Source organism: Oryzias latipes, chromosome 6, assembly GCF_053564925.1.
Source record: "Oryzias latipes strain Hd-rR chromosome 6, Olatipes_Hd-rR_3.1".
Classification (NCBI taxonomy): Eukaryota; Metazoa; Chordata; class Actinopteri; order Beloniformes; family Adrianichthyidae; genus Oryzias; species Oryzias latipes.
This window is the reverse complement of record NC_136242.1, coordinates 15584651-15603720: the sequence shown is the minus strand read 5'-3', so window position 1 is coordinate 15603720 and position 19070 is coordinate 15584651. Positions and strand designations below refer to the sequence as shown.

The 19070-nt window shown below is 39.5% G+C and overlaps 1 long non-coding RNA gene across 1 annotated transcript in view; it reads right to left on the bottom strand.

The window, feature by feature from the left end:
- Positions 1-1308: 1308 nt before the first annotated feature.
- The window catches only part of LOC110015236 (uncharacterized), a 20381-nt gene continuing 2619 nt past the window's right edge, over positions 1309-19070 (bottom strand). The window contains exons 2-3 of the long non-coding RNA XR_002873353.2: positions 3350-3423; positions 1309-1480 (exon numbers count right to left, since the gene is read on the bottom strand). This is a non-coding gene — a long non-coding RNA (uncharacterized LOC110015236). The remainder of the gene's footprint in view (positions 1481-3349; positions 3424-19070) is intronic.

The following is a 19070-nucleotide window of genomic DNA, read 5'->3' as shown; positions in this document are numbered from 1 at the left end:
AAATAGATTATTCTAGCAATATGCTTCAATATATTATATTTCAATTTACTAAAATCTTGAGTTAAAGTTAACATAGTTATGATGTTTCTGCTTAGTCAGAGGCTAAATTTTGCCCCTGTTTTTCATGCGGAGGATGGTTTCGTAGAGCCCGGAGTGAAGGGAATTTCCTAATTACTTGGCAGCTACTGCTTGCTCTAATGGACCCCCACTCCACTCTTGGTACGATTTATGTGGATTTATCCCAAAAATTGAATTTCCTCCAAAAGATTAAAAAGCTTTGGAAGGTTTCCTACCTTTGAACAGTTGGCATGCTGCCAAAGTACCCTGTAGGTGTGCGTCACAGCTCATGCACCCAAAAGTGCAATGAGCAAATCCTCCTGCCAGTCTTAGAGCCCCATGATAATCAATACAATTAAGGAAATTGAATCGATAACTGTAAAACTATGTACATTTATGTGGAATTTTGGCAAATATCATCATCCAGTTTTTATAAATAATTGCTTGAAACAAGTAAATAGATATTTATCTGTATAGACTATTATGTAGTTCACCAAAAATACATGTTTAAATTAAAATTTATTTAAAAAATGTTGCACCTTTGCGAAATCTGTCAATCCAGATGACACAAAAACAAGGGTTGCTACTGTTGCAGAATTACTTGGAGGTCTGAATGCAGTAAAAGCAAAGAACTGCCTCTTTTCAGGACTTGGACATTTTGTCTCCAGAGACGATGAGTCAGATTCAGCCCACTAAACTGACAAAAAGGACAAACTCCATGCACAGTGTTGAGACTTGGACAAAAAACAGGAAGAAGCATAGAGCAGGTACTGTACTCACAACCACACACACACACAGAGTCTGTACAATGCACACAAAGCACACACAGACTGTTCTTTTGCAGAAATAACACAATGCAAGGGCAGGAGAAAAGATGCCGCACAGCAGCATGACTTTCTGGATTTTCTGCAGGGTCAGCAAGTGCATGTGAAATTAATGCAACAGGCAAACACAGCAGAAAAATCCTGTTTGAAAATCACTAGTCTCATCCCAGAAGAGACTTCTAATACAGAACACCTCCCTTCTCCTTGAGCTTGATGGGGCCCAGTGAAGGAACTCCTCAGAATGCTGATAACTCCCCCCACTATTCAGCACTGCTCTGGTTCATATTTTTGTGGAGGTCCATTGACTTTCTCCTTTTCAGTCTCCCTTTAATCCCTGGGTCTGTGTCCTCAGTGGTTCTCCACAGAGGGGCCATTATTCAGAGCCTTATTACTGCGCCCCTCGCAGCTTATCTCTTTCCTGGTGACAGTCTTTTCAAGCCTCTCCCTAATGACCTGGGGAAGCTCACATGCTCAACTTCCCAGGGCTGCGGGGCCTCGCTGATGTCTCAGGGGTGGCCCCCCATGCAAGGGCTCCTGGTCCGGTCGAAAAAAGTGCGTGCAGGTCCATCCACATCTTCATGACTCTACTCCTGCATTTCCTGCCGAATTCAGACAACAAATTGAGCCCAGCACGCCGAAGGGAGTCCTCTTTGAGGAACTCTCTTCATTCACATGAAAATGAGAGCCTCCAAATTCAGCTCCTTCACTGGGGTGCCTGAGTGGGTATGGACCAGAGAATTGTGGTTCCGTCACTTGTGTGACCACAAATTAAAGAAGAACCTTTAAAGCAAAAAAAAAAGCATCAAAACAGAAACAACACTGCATTCAAAGCTAATGTTAATATTCACAAGTGGTCTGTTGGCACACTCTACCACATTCTGCACTCTCAAGCTTTGATTAAAAGACTGCCAAAGCCAACCATTCATCTTTGTCAGGAGTAGGAAGGGGGTTGAATATTTTTTAATTCTCCATTTGCTTTTTTTTCCTGGAAAATCAAAGCAACCTAAGCTCCAGCTGAGACTTCTTGCTGCATCGCCTCAAACTCTATCCAGCGTGTCTAAAACACTGCATGATAACTTACAGCTATATCATGCATGGGGGCTATTGAGGAACAGAAAACTCCAGCTGTTTGCAGATCAGCTTGATCGTTCACACATAATTGCAATCCACATCAAAGCTTTTGCAGTCGGCAAGGGGGGGATTGAACTCTTGTAGGTGATTGTGAGTGAACATGGTATCCCACTGATGCACCTCCTAATTATTATCCCCACCTCAGCACTGACTCTCATGCTCAAAGTCTGTTTGGAAAGTACACGGAAAGCCATTATTGTTCAACTAACATGCACAATACGTGCTAGAAAATAAAGAGAAAAGATTAAATGTGAGGACAGGTGTCTTCCTGTCTTCTCACAAACCCCCATCACCCCGAAGCAAAGGGAGACAGCCAGCTTTCATGTTTGTGACTCACAATAATAAACTATTTAAGACTATAAGAAAAGTGCTGAACTGTTCTAATTAAGTAAAGTAATGACTTTGCTGAAGCTATTTGCAGCACAAAGAACATAAGATATGTGGGAAAGCCCTTGAGGAGATGATTAACTCAAGTGAAATTTTGTAGACATGTTTTGGAGAACCTTATGAGCAAGAAATTGTCTGCAGCTTTTGATCATTATGTGAAAGATTAACCAAATAGTTATTTTAGAAAAAAACAAACACATTTTCAGGCAAGTGGTCTGTGCAGTTTTTCTAGAAATGCCTGTGGAAACTTTTTTACAGTTTCTTTTAAAGGAATAAAATAATATAAAATCAGAAAGTTTGTGACATAATTGCACACAAATGTCTTCTTAAATTATCTGCTTTATCCAGTCATGTCATTCACACTGGCACATTTGGAGTTTACTCTGAAAGTCCTCTTTGTTTGGGCAGGTGTGAAACTCTGATCCACTTAAGAAAAGGAATTAAGGTTCACCTGTAAATGAACTCAGCTGCAGTTCACTTTAGTGAGAACGTTCCACAAACTACCTAGATATGTGTAGAACAAGATAAAAAAAAATCCCACAAGACAAATTTTTAAAAAGGGTAAAAATGTCAAAAATGGCATTAATCTGTTGTACTGAGGAGGTGCGAGCATTTATTCATGAAAGGAGAGGGTCCAACAAACAGGACTAGATCCTGTTTATGGTTCTTTCCTTGGTCGGAGATTGTTTGGGTCAACACCGCCTCCAGATGATCAGCAGTTGAAATTTCATGAATTTTTCAAGCAGTTTAATCTGCGTTGGTCTTTAGTATTAAGTTCACAGGACTATCTCTGTAATGCACACAGAATCTCCCGTCATCTTCTGAATTATTGGGATATCTGATTTGTCAAATGATAGGACAATTCAATGTTTTTTGTCAAATGACTGCTGTTGTCACACGTAGTTTTCTCCTCAAAGAGTCAATACATTCCAGCAGGTATCCAACTTTACCTGATATGTTTTGTAGCAGGAGACAGAAGTCATGTGAGATTCCATTGCGTGTCCAAGGCAACCAATGTTTCTTTCTTGAGGATTACATACAAAGAAGAGCAAGATGTTATTTGTTTGGTAAACAGCTTCCAAATCTAAAGGCCTGTTCACACCGGGACGAAATTCGCCGGCGATTTTCACCGACGTTTAACGCCTCGTGACTAAACAAAGGGCACCAATGTGAGTGTGCACACCGAGGCGAAAAAACGCCAAGCGCCAAAGCGTCAAAAAAAAAAAACGCCTTGGGTTCGTTTTTTTTTTTCGACGCGTCGCGTCGAAATCTATTCGACCAATGAGAATGGCGCTTTTGCACACGTGTCTGGAGCTTCTGAAGTTACAGTAAAACACAACTTGGGGGCGCTCAAACACAAAACTGCCTTGCTGAGCACACATACCAGCGAAGAAGTTAGACGCCAAGTAGCGTCTACACTGCCGCGAAGAAATAATGACGGACATTCTAAAATATCCCCTTACCAAGCACCAGTTGGAGCTACTGGTGCTTGAAATATTCATGTTTTCTTTGTATTATTCTGACAAGCGCGTAAATACTTGCTCTATTCTTCTGAGTGAAAAGCGACTTTAAGAATCGTAAAGTTGCGCAGCGCCACCTTGTGTACAGGAGTATTTCTGTTTACATGAAGAGCCATCTAATGTCAGGGAAGGAAATTGCATGTTCGCTCGGCTCATCGTCAGCGAAAATCGCCTGGGTGTGAACACAAAAAACGTGGCGAAAAACGCTGGCGAATAACGCCTGGCGAATATTCGTCCCGGTGTGTACGGGCCTTAAGGCTACAACCACCAGTGCGTCCATCTTCACAAGAACAGAACAACCAGAGTTTTAGGTTACATCATTACCCAAGCATGTGGTTCACCAGATGAACTATTGTATACACTAGGATTTTCTAATCAGTGCAATTTTATAGGTCTCTCTTTGCTCCCAGTTATCCGAAAGTGTTCAGTATTAAAGCACCTAGACTTAAAGGCCAAACCAAAAACCAACTGCCTGTTCATGGGAAAACTAATTGGCCAGTCACAGGGCATCAGGTCAGTAAATGTATGCATGCATTTGTGGTCTTCAGGTCTTAAATAGGGCACCTAATGGAAGCTCACCTTACAACAGGCCAGGATCTTCCCAATATAGAGGATTAGGAATCTGCAAAGCCTTTAGAAACAGCCAACGATGCCCTTTAACCCTTTGCTTTACGTTTGTGTTTGGGCTTTTAAACACACCCAAACTTACTGTTAATTACCCCCAAACACTCTCCTCTTTCACTTCCATTAATACGGTTACTGAGGCACAGGAAGAATGTGAAGGAACAGCGGTAAGGTAAAAGGGCAAACACACACATTAGGATTTTGTATCCACACAACTATCTGCAGCAGCTCTGCTTTGCAAATGTGTCTTGGTCATTTTTACCTGGGAAACATTCTCATAAAACCACCAAAAAGTCTGGTACTTTAACTAATTTTCATTGTTCTTTGGAGCAGTTTGTTCCTTTGCCTTTTGGGGAAAAAGTCAGAGGTTACAGATACAAAAGAGATAAAAGGATAAAACTCTCCCGGATTAAGTTAACATGCAGCCAGTGATGATTGGACTTATGTGGAGCATAAGCTTTATAGTCGACCATAAACAGACCCATCTGTACTGGTTTAAAACTCCAAATCATCCTCTCGGCATGGGGTGCAACACACAATGGAACCAACCCTGGTGTTACTTTTCCAAGAAAACTGTTTCCATAAATTTGTCTTGATGTTGCTGGACAAGAAGTAAAACCTTCTCAGTGGCTTTCAATCTAAATATCTTGTGATACATTCACACCAGGCATGTGTTGCCAGTTCAAGAATTGGTTATAGGCGGTCTCAGTAACACACATTTAGCCCAATGTGTTCACACCAAACCAGGATCGGACAAGCAGGGGCTTCTTCCTCTTCTGTTTTACTGCTGTTTGCCAGCGCTTGTGCGCCGTGTACAGTTGGAAGAGGCTTGGTGCGAAATGGTAAATGGGTGCAAATATCACAGCTCTTGTGAATCTTGCTCCATGCTTTGTCTTTCATAGCTCAATTCCAATATATGAAATACTTGGAATCACAATGTTTAATTTCTCCTAAGATCACGTCACTCCCTGATTTGTCAAAGTTAAGGTGTTTTATGTTCAAGCCGTGGAAAGTTCCGCTGATTGAACTTTCAGCATGCCTTCAGTGAACGCCCAGTTTACACGGGGAGCCCAAGTATGAACTTGAAAAACGTACATGTGTTTACATCGACTTTTCATTAACAGTGGTTTCTGTATGGAAGGCAAGTTGCCACGGCCGCTGTGAATGTAGCTTTAATGTTCCTAAAACAGCTTAACACAATCTTAAATATAAAGTGACTAAATTAATTAGACCAACAAATATTTAGAGGTTTGTTTTGATTAAGATGAATTGACTCTACTTTTTTTCTAGTAAATATCTGTTACATATTGTGACCACTTTCAGTTTTTATGTTGAAAATTCACATTTTGTGGTTTGATTTTTATTTAAGTTTTCAGTTTCATCATTACGCACCATCAAAAAATATGCACGGTTTAAAAAGTGCTTTGAAATTGAAGACAGGGAGTTGCAGTTCTTTCCTTTTCACTGTTTTGTTTTCTGTGAAAATAAAAAGGATTGTAAAACTGTGTTGCAATTAAGATTCATCTCACTGTCAACGCAAAGGTTTTTACCACAGTCTGCATAAATATGTTCATGCTGAACAGATTTTTGTGGCTAAGTGTTTTTCCCCTCCACCAATAAACCAAATGTCATGTGCCCCACAGGGAAATCTCTGAAGTCCAGCTATGGCTACCTGCCACAGTAAATGAGCTCAGAGCACAGACTGCTTAACAGGCCATCCAGTTCACTGGAAATGCATTTGGTACTCAAGTTATTAAAAAGAAAAAACTGTAAGTAAAAAAAATATTACCAAAAATTATTCCATAAAGAAATGTTCAACGCAAATGAAATAAATGTTTTTGTCCACCTTTCAACATATCCCTGCAAGGTTCGCCACTGCAAATCACCTGTCACTGATCCACACAGGTGGTTTGGCAGAGATTTTTACGGCGGATGCCCTTCCTGACACAACCCTGTTATATAGATCCAGGCTGGGGACTGGCACAGGGAGACCCAGTCTTGGGCCCACTTGTGATTACATAGTTAGGCCCGATTAATTTGAAAGGTGTTGCTCAAGAACCCACACTGAATGAAGCTGATCGCTCTCCCTGGGAAAATAAAAGTCAATGTTAGATGTTATTAGGTTTAGTTGCATTTGTTGTATGACTGTACTCCAATGTATAACTATAGGCTTTTTCCTAGATTCCCAATGTTAAAACCCTAAAAGACGAAAGGACATATAAATAGGGTCTTAATCTGCATTACACTGAGCTATATCCTTAGATCAGACGCTTAGACTTTTCTTTTGTTTTTATGGATCCTGCCAACCAAGCAGAGCAATAAAAAAGAGCTTTTTTTCTACATGGCAACAACTGACATCAAAGAACACGGAAGAAGGAGGGGCTCCAATAAAATAGACTATGTTTACACGATAGGGCTGCACGGTGGAGCAGTGGTTAGCGCTCTTGCCTCACAGCAAGATGTCCCCCAGTTTAAGTCCCAGAACTGGGGGAAACAGAATACCATCGGGGGACCCTCCTTTGTGGAATCTGAATCTTCTCCCCGTGCATCCATGAGTTTTCTCCAGGGACTCTGGCTTCCTCCTACTGTCCAAAAACATGCTTCATATGTTAATTGGTTACCGGTACTCTAAATTGTCCCTAGATGTGAGTGTGCATAGGTGTAGGATTTGTGGCCCTGCAACAGACTGGCGACCTTTGCCCACAAGTGGCCATGATAGGCTCTGCCAGCCCTGTGACCCCAAAAAGGACAAGGTTTAGAAGATGACTGAATGTTTACATGATTATTAGATTGAGATTAAATGAAAAATCCATCTGATTCTTTGGGGAAGAAAACATATTTATGTCCACGGGTGAAAGTAGATTTTTGTTTATGCCGGTTCAATAACAAATTACGTCAATGTAAATCTTTTTAACAGCAGTAAATGCATATTAGGGGTGTAACGATTAATAGATTAATTGATTTATCCAAGCAGATTGTTCTGTCTGGTTGTTAATGGATTCAAATCAACCTATACCATTATAAAATAATTTGAAAATGAAATAAATTGATTATAATTGGTATTGGAAAAGACCATTTGGATTGAGGCCCTGAAGGTTTATTTTACCATAATGTAAAAAATAAGAAGCTGACAACACACATGTGATGACAGCAAAAAAATGATCAGTCCATCATTCCCTCATGACAAACTTGGATTATTCCAAAATAGGCCCCTCAGAACAGGTCCTGTATGTAATATTACTTTTAGGCATTATTTCAGCTGCTTAAAATAATATTTATTATTCAAGGGATCAGTAAGAGACTATTTTTCATGAAATCTTGTTTAATGCCCATTTTGTTGTCTAACCAGACTTTTGGGAAGGTGGAGAGGAGTCCTCAAATCTCTGTCCACGACCTTTGACACCAGTGTTTACTGCCTGAAATGATATCTCTTCAGACATGGGACAGAGGGGGAAAAAAAGTCACTGAAATGTTTTCATAAACCTTTTCCCCAAAGTGAAGCTTAACATCTCTCCTGCTATTTGTCTTGCCTGTGCTCCACAATCTGGTTGAGGCATGGCCATGTGTCTTTATTTACTTTTTCCTTCTGTGCTGAAATTTTTTTGTCAAAGATAATATCATTGTAGAAAGTTAAGGCTTCCAAAGGAAAATGTTAAACATCCTGTGATTCAAAGTCCTCTGTGATACTTCATTGATCAAAGAAAAATGACTTTACATTAAGAGCATGGAAAGCATTACAAATTATTTCAATGAAAAACAGACTTTCCTTGATTTGCTTTCATTTTTTAACAACTTAAACAGGAAAATTATCATTTTGACTCCTCAGAAAGAAAAATTACTGCTGTGGTAAAAATCATTTTCTAAGTTTTTGTGTCTGACTCAAACTGTGGAACAGCTTATGATTTGGCGGAGAACCAAAACTGCAAGAAAAAATTTGGAAAAACGTTTGGTTGTTCCTTGAAAATAGGGCATTAAAGTAATAAAACACTGATGTTCTAGAGCAAAAAGTAGTGTCACATTGTGAAACATGGAAATGGTAAATTCATAGTCTGGGTCTTTCAAGCTTCTGTGAACAGGAGAGCCTTCAACCAAAAGGATGCAACAAACTAACAAAATCGCCTCTTAATGTTAGACCTAATCACTACAGCAGAATAGAAATAATATTAAAGATTATATATTATATCTAGGATATCATTAAATGATGTTATTTCTCAGTAAACAGGCAGATCTATTGAAAAACTAGTTTAATGAAATAGGGAAATCAGTTGTAAAAATCTGTTTTCTTAATTTACTTAAAACATGCCATTAACTGGGGGATGATCTTACTCCACCTCTTGTTTTGTCCCTTTTCTGGCAGGGATAGATGCAGAAAACACTGATCAATGTGTTAGCGTGAGCAAACATTGTTATCCAGCCTCTGTCTGACCTGGCATTGTGGCATCCCAGATACCATCTATGTTGTAGCAATGACAGATGGGTGTGGCTTGTGGATCCAAGGTTTGGAGACGTATGAGTGTTTGTGCATGTTCGTGGTGGGTGGGGGGCTGAGTGGGACTTTGGTGGACCCTCCAGGACAAACACTCAAGGTGATCTGTCAGGAAGGTAAAAACAAGCAATGCTACTCTGACTTGATGTCACTAAACTTTAGGAAAAGAGCAAATTAAGCACTGCATGAGAAAATATTGTATTATACAAAAAAAAAAAAAATACAATTTTATACTCCTTAAAGCACCTAAAAAATACGCTATGAGTACACTAACTTGGCTAACTCTTCTAACGTGGCTATCGTGTAGAGTGTTTCAAACAAGTTCTATAGTTACTATGAATGATAAAGTCTGACAGACTGAAGGACTTTTCTCTGACCCTTTTGTCTCACTTAATGTGTCTTATAGTTCAGTGAGCCTTAACTATGACATGAGTTCAAATATAGACCATTCATTGACAGCGCGCCTTCTAATTTGTATAATTTTTCAGAAAATACTGCACTTTGTTACAAAAAACATCTTTTCTGTGTCATGGAAATAGTCTGAACTGCTTCTCCTCCTTGCTTAATTTCCAGTCAACTTACTCCGTGACAGAGAATTTGTAAACCCCGCCTGATCAGTCCTGGCTCTTTGAGATCTATCCCCCTTTTCACCCATTATCCAGCATTTCCTTTCCCCTTCACTGCTGAATAGCTGACTCAGGTGTTTTCATGTTCTGACTGACTGACTGAACACACTTGATCAGGTAAAGATGTGCAGCGAGAGCTGGAGAGGGTGGAGAAACTGGCAGGGTGGTAGATCTCAAGGATCAGGACTGAGCAGGGCTGTTGTAATCTGTTCAGGTAGGTTTCAGAAGGAATATGTTCAACTAACTCTCTGTTGTTGTTGATTTTTTTTCATCATGCAGAACACAACTTGTTTAAGAAGGTTTTATTTCTAAGTGTCAGGACTTAAGTGGCAGTGTTTGGTAGAATGATCTCTCCAAAATACTAGCTCTCTGCAAAAACGTGTCTCCGTTACTACGACTACCATCATTTCCCTGAGCCTGTAATCTGTGGCCCACCGTTTCCTTACTGTTTCCACAGTGTACGGACTCACCCAGACACTCATCTACAGCAACCACTTCTTCCTTGGCTTTTGATGTACTCTTCAATTACACCATGTAGCAATCATCTCACATCCTCAACATGGCTATTTAAGTTGAAAGGATTCACACTGATAGTTTGGCTGTGTTAGCAGCATTTTACCATGGTTACTTTTTAAGGGTTTGCTACTTTGTTATTTTTTGGTTCCTTAAACCAAATTGTAGATATTTCCTTTTCCCTGTTCTGTACAGTTTTACCTTCACCAAGCTACATGGACAGCAGTGTGTGTTTAGGTTTATGATAATGCCCTTATATTTCCCTGAAAGCTCATGAATGGAGAACATCTACAAAGGTGACAGGTTATGAGTGGTCATGAGTGACTGAAAAATTGCACTGTTTTTCTAAGACAAGCGCAACCAGGATTCATGAAGATTATTAAATGTGTATCTTGCAAATGCTTAACCATTTATCCTACATGGGAGAAACTGTTGTTTTTCAAGCATTGACTGTATAAGAGAACTTCCCCCCTCTCATTCTTAACAGGATGTACCCACTGGTTCAAAAAAGCCCAAATCCCATAGATTTCTGTAGTGAAAAAACAGCTATTACTGTATTCTATATGTCAGAATGGCAAACTTCTTTTTAACATCCTAATTAATTAACTAATTTTTCTAATGATGTTTTTTCTTTATCACAAGTTATTTAATTTATAAACTGACCAATCAGATGCCTCAGCTACAAACATGTGGTGCCCGCTGGCCCCCACCTTGACTGATTGACAGATTTTCCTTAGCCTGCTTTCAGTGGTAAGGGGTGTGGACTTTGAAAAAGCTCACTCCTGATTGGCGACAGTAGTTGCAATAGAAATGTTGTCTCAGACAATTTGGACCAATCACTGTCATCTGGCTCCAATATGGCGACATCCGTCTTGCAGGAAAATGGCGACTGAATTGGCTTCATTTCACTGGAGATGGACTGGACTGAGCGAGGGTGATGTCACCCTCGCTCAGTCCAGTTTAAGTCCAGTTTTCTTTATACAGTCAATGGTTTCAAGTGTGTTTTTGTAGCTTTTATGTGATTTTTTTTTAGGATTCTAACAGAAACGAAACCTACAAGTTTCATTTTTTTTAGACTAGGCTTGACATTTTGAAGATCTTAGTGTTTGACTTAAGTTGCTTTTTAATGAAAAGCAGAAGCAGAGCCCTTTGTGAAGTGAATGCAAGTCCAACAAAACCGTATCCAAGCACAACTCAAGAACCTTTAAGGTTAAGGACTCTCTCCGATCATCTTTTGATTTAATTGGTCTTTAATAATGATTACGTATGTCTTTTTTAGCCAAAATTTAAAAGAAAACTGATTTTGTTGGAGGTAGTTTCTGCAGAGAGAAGTAGTTAATTGGAGATTCGAGTTGTGGGAAGGTCCCAGAGCAACCCCTTCCCCCTTTCCGATTCCCCTCCCTGTACCTGAAAGCTCTCTTTTTACACACTCCCCTGCTTTCTAATAGCCCCTCATCCCCCCATCTAACATTAAGCGTAACAAAAATGGCAAACAATATTGGAGCCCTCCAGCTATGCAGTTTTGATCCAGATGCCAGCTCAGACGATGAAAACAAAGACATACATGGATCTATTTGTCTGGAGGTGGATGCATCAGAATGGAGCGTAGCAGGGAGCTTGTGGCCTGTCCAGTGTATTTTCTATGTAACAAATGCAATCTTTTTCCAATGACAGTTTTTCATCTGCTCCTGATTCACATTGATTTGAATAAAGAAATACTTAGAAAAGCAATTTTAAGCTTAATTTTCTTTATCAGAAATCATGAGCAAAATGCCAGAAGGACATTAAAAAAACAACTTTTTCAGTGGAGTGGGTGTTTCGATAGGTGTTCTGAAAAGTGATGATGATGATTCTTTGTTAAGCAGTGAGGTGAACGAATCTGATTTTGATGCAAACCAAAGAGAACATTGCTTGCCTGACTGCACAGTGCCGGTAAAAGTTGTTTAGTAGGTCAGCTTTATTTCTATGACACCTTTCTCAGATAAAATTCCAAAGAGCTAAACAACATTATGTACGTCTTTGTTTTGCATCAGTGATGCTTAATGCAAAATCATAGATAATTTGAGGAGTTTCAGTTTCACAGAATGGCTTTTTTCCCCCCAACTTTCTCTCATTCAATACAGCCCCTCTGAAGGTGAAGTTTTTTTTTAACAACTGCTTGTATAGACATATCAGGAATCCCAGCCTCATGTGACCGGTATCACTGCCACAGAACTCAGCATGAACCGGATGCCATTTATTTTTAATCACTTTCTCAAACGGAACCATCCGGTCCTCAACTGTTGCTCCTAATCCACACAGTCTGTTGTGGGTGTGTTCACTCCTCCATATCATCCGTTGGCTCAGCTATTCTGAGTAGTGCTTATTTATAGTTGATTAAGCATCGCCACCAACAGTTTTCTTTGTGGATAAAGACCAAATCTGTGAGATTATAATGAGCAGGCATTCAGATTTTAGGAAATGAGAGGTTGCTATAGTCAACAGTCAAGAGAAAAAAAGGCTACGCTTGGGCAGACTTTGAAGAATTTATGGCGGCATTGTGGATTGGATGAACAAAAGCTGGAATTCTGAGATGACGTCCTTGAGCACACAGCTTTCACTTTAGATAATAAAATAAGTCTCTACATCTACATAGTTCTGCTATAAGATTGCTTTTTAGTTAAGGATCAGAAGATTTTTGTGATAAAAATCAGCTTTAGGTGTCTTTTTGACACAGCCAAGCCTTGGCAGTGAACGTTAGTGTGTAACTGTTTCGGTTCCTTTACTTTTCTTCTTTAGTCTTCACCTTTTCAGCCCCTTACCTCATCTGTCAACAGGTCCTAGCAGGTTTTGAGTGAGGAACAAACAAGGTGGGGTATTGTTTTATAGCTCAAAGAATAAAGCCCCCATGGTCGTGTTTTGTCACTTGTGAGCCACGAATCTTCTCAAGCCCCCAGAGCTAACATCTCTACCTTCTTTGAAATTTCTATGTGGTTTATTGTGAGAGATCAGAGCAGCCACTCCTGTTCACCCTGGGTCACTTATATCCAAAGAGCGAGCGGCACTTTCAAAGCCTCACGGGGTGACAATGCAAGAGAAGAGAGCTCAGAAAACCTTAAACAAATTAGGAATCTGTAAACCATTAGAAATAGTGCCTTTGTGTGCTTAGATAAAAGTAGATTAGCGGCTCACCTGGAGTCAAATTGACTTCAATAGACAACCTAAAGAATGTTCCGATACAAGCTTTTTTTTTTACTATCACGTGCCACATGTAAGAAGGAAAAGACATTCACAAGCCTTAAACGGCCATGGTTACTGTGCCACTCTCCAAATGGAAATGTCTCCACCAAAGTATTTTTCTATTTTCCTCTGCTCATCTGTGCATCAAAGATCTGTCATGATTAACAATGATGTTCAAATAATAAATAGAGTAAGTCCTACTTTTTCTTTTATGGGCATAAAAATGATTGACATCTTCAGCCAGAAGCGGAAATTACACAACTTTAGGCAGAAGCAGACGTTTGTTTGTTTTTTTCTCTTTTTATGTTTGAATATTTGATTTACTATTAAAAAGTTTAGAATAAGGCAGTCAAAAAATTTGTAGGGTTTTTTCTTTTCTTAAAAAAATGCATGTAAATGTTAAATGCTTAAAATAAACAGCTTGAACAGCCTTTCCACAACTTTTTTTTTTTTAGAAATGTTTCAACTAAAAGTAGGCAATATTGTCTCTTTTATTCTTTAAACTAGCCAGTGGCAGCCAATGTATTCACAAGGGGGTCTAAGTCTGGGTCTCCCTGTGCTGGTCCCCAGCCTGGATAAGATATACAGGGTTGTGTCAGGAAGAGCATCCGGTGTAAAAATCTCTGCCAAACCACCTGCACAAATCAGTGAAAGCTGATTTACTGAAGGGATATGCCAAAAGATGAAGAAGAAACGTAAGTTCTTTGTCACGTTCATGCACCTTTAGCCCAGATCTGCTCTTTGCAGAGGAATGTGTTTTTTTATGATTTACAAGTCTCACAATGTTGAAAAAATTAATTTACAAGATGTACAAATGCTAACAAAAACATGCAGAAATAGTGAGGATTAAAATAGCAACAAAAGGAGATATGGATGCAGAAGTTGCACACTTTTAGGCTGCATTAATCTAGAAGAAGAATAAATGGTAAGAAATGGTAAAAATGTCTTTACAAAATATGTGAATTGTTTGTTTCTTAGCTGCAGATTTTGTGGAATATCAGACTGCTGTTGCTTGTTTTACCCAAAAACCAAAACAGGGCATTTCTAGTTGAAAAGAACATTTCTATTAGCATTCTCAGAAACTCAAATGCACATTTTCTGTTGTATTTTTAATTCGCAAAAAAGCTTTAATTTCTGAGCTTCCTCACAATCCTTTCCTGAAGTTTGAATATCAACAGACTGTTAGGGAAATTTATAAAGCAGAATAAAAAAACAGGTCTTGACCTTTTGCAAGTTTGTGAAAAAAAGAGTCGGCATTATTCTTAGGATCAAATAAAAAATAAAACAACTATATTGTCCATTACCATTGTAGTTGGAAGGCTTGCAGGATCAGGGGTTTTCTTTTTAGGGGTTTCTTTATGGCTGGTAAATAAACCACGTTAAACTTGACGCTTAGTTTACTTTTTGAATGTAAAATATTTCAGTAGTCAAGGATTTTTAGGCAATTAATTTTAGCCCTTAAAATCAACAAGTCATCTGAATCTTCTGGGTCTGAAAGTACCCTAAAAAACACAAAAAGAATAAAAGGTAGTTTGCCCTCTCTATGTGGGTGGAGTGCTTCTGCTCCAGGTGGAGGTGTTAATATATTTTGGCGTCTTGTTCATGAGCGAGGGAAAATCGGAACATGAGATTGACATGCAAATTGGAGCAGCATTCACTGTTATGCGGTCGCTGTACCGGTCTGTTGTGGTGGAGAGCTGAACCACAAAGCAAAGCTCTCGACTGACCGGTCAGTCTTCGTTCCACTACTCTTCTATGGTCATGAGCTCTGGGTCATGACAGAAAAAAACAAGGTCTTGAATACAAGCGGATGAAATGACCCTATCAAAAGAAGCTCAGTCACCCACGGAGAGCTCAGAGTAGAGCTGCTGCTCCTTCAAACCCAGAGGAGCCAGTTGAGGTGGCTTGGGCTTTTGGTACGGATGTCTCCTGGACATCTCAATAGGGAGGTGTTCCCGGCATGTTCCACTGGGCCTCGGGGAAGACCCAGGACACGCTGGAGAGACTACGTCTCTTGGCCTCCCAGAGGAGCTGGATAAAGTGGCCGGGGAGAAGTGTCTTTGCTTAAACTGCTGCCTCTGTGACCCGGTCCCAGATGAGCAAAAGAAGATGGATGGATGGATGGATGGATGGATGGATGGATGGATGGATGGATGGATGGATGGATGGATGGATGGATGGATGGATGGATGGATGGATGGATGGATGGATGGATGGATGGATGGATGGATGGATGGATGGATGGATGGATGGGTGGATGGATGATCTTTTTTTTACTGTGATTTTGCTTTTCCGGGGTGAAATCATGAACTTGTTAAATCAGTCAGGTGCTTGTCACCATGCACTTGACCAGATTATTAATAGAATATTCAAATTGCTGCAAAACAACAAAATAACCAGATTAGATAATGATTTTATGGCTGACACTTCAAGAATTAGCATATTTTAGACTTAAGTCCCAAAGCAGGAAACTTTCCAAGAAAAATGTCAACTGTGTGTACAGTATAATGTACATGACATTTCACTGGATGAGTTTGACCTTTTCCAGATTTGATTGAATAAATGTTAGAACTTATTTGGGTGCAGAGGCTGAGGCAATCATGCTGTTTGCTTCCATACTGAACAAATCTGTTCAAAACTATGGTAAAAGTTTGGTGTACTTAACCCTTGTGCTATCTTAGATGACCCCACCCTTACAGTGACGTGTTATTCCTACCATGACAAAGGTGGATAAAGGTGGAAAGATTTTATGTAATCCATGGACACCAGTGAAGATCACAAATCATTGAAGAAAAAAGGTTCAGCGCACTGTCTAGTGGGTCTAGATGACCCAACTCCTAATGCCTAGGATAGCACAAGGGTTAAGCTCTTATATCGTCAGTGACAAGCACAGCACAAGATGCCTTTAGATTATTACACATACTTAGAAATGTATTTTTGATTAATTATGGATAGGCTAAAGATTTTTTTTTGTGAAAGAGTTCTAAAGTTTCCATTTTATAATAGCATTAAAAATACCAAAGTATTATGGTTTCTGTCTGACTGTATAGTTAAAAAAAAAAGATTGGCCTTATGTTGGTTCATTGGCAAAATCTGAATGTTGATATAACTAAGTAAATAATGGTATGGTTTAAACGCAAATGCATACGTCCCTCATTGGCCAATCATGAGTTGTGGCAGACTGCCCCCTATGTTTCAAACAGCTAACGTCAAGGTTCTTTATTGAACAAACTGCATCAGAGAGATGAAGTCCCTAAATGATGAAATTGCTATAAACAGGCTGTAAAATACAAGAGGGTTATCAGGCTGCTGTTGCTGCCTGAGGTGGGTCAGGTGGTTCTTTGGAGACTCCCTACTGTGAGTTCTAAATGTCCATTAGAGGAAAGCTGCTAAAAGCCTCATACCAGAGGACACATTAGAGCATCTCTGTTGGTGTCCTATGTTGTGCCCATGCCCCCCGTGGCTCCTCTGTGTCTCTGAGTGGGCCCTTCCATTCACTTGGCTCATCTAAATTCTAACATGGAAGACCTCTGATGAGCCCAGAGAACTGTTCCTCTCCATGACAAGACTGCTAATGAGTACAAGTGACTGTACACACTGCGCCTCCTGCACTGACCTGTGGTCATAAATCTGACACTTGGGCCAATTCTGAGTCAAAAGGGAAGCAAAAAAGGAGTTTTTGACTTTCACCAGTGTTAATTTAGTTGAATAGACCTTTGAAATATCTGGAATTTAGGCAAACAAGATGGAAATCAAAAATCTCACAAAGTACTTCCTGTTTACACAGAACTCTTTACATGATGCTAGTTTCACCTGAAAAAACAAAATTCTGTTGGGGTATGAGTGATACATAAACACATCCTTTACTCTTCTTTTTATGTTCATTTTACAGATGCTCTGAAATTACTAAAAGTAAAAAAAAAAAACAAAAAAAACGATGCTGTCCTTAAATTTTTCTGAGTCCCTCAATAAATCCCATGTGATGTTACTCAATGATGTTCAACCACGATCCTCTTTTGATCTATAATGAAAACATTCCCAATGATCATGATTACGTTTTTAGCCTAAATGAAAAAAACTTGTCGTTTCCTAGGACATAGATTCTACAACGCAGCAGGAGTTCATCTGAAACTTGCCATCTGAGATGTGGATGGTACTGTTGGGGTGAAGTAAGCCTGCCCAACTTCCCATCATCTATCTGTTTACATACTCTCCTGCTAGCTTACAGCCCCTCACACCATCAAGCTAACAGTAGCAGTGCAACAAAAAAATTCATTTTTTTCATCTGCTCCTGATTTACAACATTTGAATAAAGAAACACTGAGAAATGACACAATTGTCTTTATATATGTCCTCCATCAACAGAAAAATGCCACAAGAACATGTTATAAACACAATTTTCAACAGAGTGGGCCTTTAAAGCTTTTAGCTTCAACCTGGTCTCAGATGATTGATGACAATTCACTATTTTTCATTTTCTTCTGTTTTCTCTAGATATTTTTCAAAATATATCAAAATGTTTGCACGAGGTTTCAGTTCTTACAGGACCTACATCGTGCAGGACTGACGTTTTTGAACACGTGAGGAAAATCAATGCAGTAATTGGGTCAGGAAATGTGAGATAGAGCATGGGTGACAATACTGTAACCCTTGTGCTATCCTAGGCACTTTAACATTGGGAGTTGGGTCATCTAGACCCACTAGACAGTGCGCTGAACCTTTTTTTTCCAATGATTTGTGAACCTCACTGAATTCCATAGATTACATGAAATCTTTCCAGCTTTATCCACCTTTGTCATGGTAGGGAGACCACGTCACTGTAAGGGTGGGGTCATCGAAAATAAGCACAAGGGTTAAAGCTGTAGGTTTCCACGAAAACTGTATCATCAAAAGTGATGGAAAAAATGCACACACACAAAAAAACTGATATTTCACGGGAAAGACAAGCTTTAATTCCCCCAGAACTTTTGAAAGAATAACTACATCAAATGGTAAATGGTGTATACTTATATAGTGCTTTTCTACCATCAAGGCCCAAAGTGCTTTACAGTCACAGACCCATTCACACACTGGTGGTGGCTCTGCTGCCAAACACAGGTGCCTGCCTACCACCAGAGGCAGTGTCTTGCCCAAGGATGCATTGACTCGTGGGTGTCAATGCGGAAATTGAACCTACAATCTTATGATCATGGGTCGACTGCTCTACCGCTGCACCACAGCTGCCCCAAATTAGAAATCTATTTTCATATATTTCCATGAATGCAAATATGTACAAACTTTACTAAATCTATAAGGCTGAATTGAGAATTGGGAATCAGGATGACATAAATGCAATGGCAAATGTTGTGTGATTAAAAAGTCATAATATATCTAATATTTATAAATAATATTCTATATTTGCTGATTTTTATATTTTCATCTTCAGTTTTTTTCTGAACTATCAATTCCTTTAATCTTCTAATTTCTAAAACAATATTTGTAAATAGTATGTAAAATGTTAGAAGCTGTGATAATAGAACCATCTACCTCTTTATGTCTTTCTTTCTGACTCCTTGTGACCTCCTTTCCTCTGCCTCCTCCATCAGCTCCCCTAATTTCAGACCAAACCACAGGGGGGGGCACAGTCTGGATCCTGCACCAGTCTCTGCTTGCAGGGTGTGAAAGGATCTGGATCCTGACACTG